We start from the raw sequence: 778 nt of genomic DNA, 5'->3' as shown, positions 1-778 counted from the left end.
GGGATAGTGGCTGAAGTGTCTTTGTTGGTGGTGATTTTGCTGTTGTTTGGGATCTTTTTTGTTTTTGATTTTTCAGCAGGGAGGACAACTGGGCAGCAGGGAGGCTGGCAGGACAGCAGGGGGGACCACCCGGAGGCAGGGAGGATGACGGGACAGCAGGGAGGACGACCCGGCGGCAGGGAGGATGACAGGACAGCAGGGAGGGCTATCCAGCAGCAGGGAGGATGACAGGACAGTAGGGAGGGCCAAACAGCAGCAGGGAGGATGACAGGACAGCAGGGAGGATGACAGGGCAGCAGGGAGGACTACTCAGCAGCAGGGAGGATGAGAGGACAGCAGGGAGGGCCACCCAGCGGCAGGGAGGGTGACAGGACAGCAGGGAGGGCCACCCGGCGGCAGGGAGGGTGACAGGACGGCAGGGAGGACCACATGGTGGCAGGGAGGATGACAGGACAACAGGGAGGGCCACCTGGAGGCACAGAGGATGACAGGTCAGCAGGGAGGATGACCTGGTGGCAGGGAGGACGACCCGGCAGCAGGGAGGATGATCGATCAGCAGGAGGTCCACCCAGCAGCAGGGAAGATCACCTGGCAGCAGGGAGGAGGGGCACCACAGAGTGCAGGGTGCCCAGCGAAGGCCTTAAGAACTCAGAGTGGCCACAACACCTCTCCCTGGAGCCCATGCCAGTTCCTAGGACTTGAGAGCTTAATTAAGCAGAGGTGGAACTGGGAGGACCTCGGAGGATATCTGGACCCATGTGGCCCAAGCTGTGCCCAT

This window comes from Vulpes lagopus, chromosome 8, assembly GCF_018345385.1.
Source record: "Vulpes lagopus strain Blue_001 chromosome 8, ASM1834538v1, whole genome shotgun sequence".
Taxonomy (NCBI): domain Eukaryota; kingdom Metazoa; phylum Chordata; class Mammalia; order Carnivora; family Canidae; genus Vulpes; species Vulpes lagopus.
Note: the sequence above shows the minus strand (reverse complement) of the source record.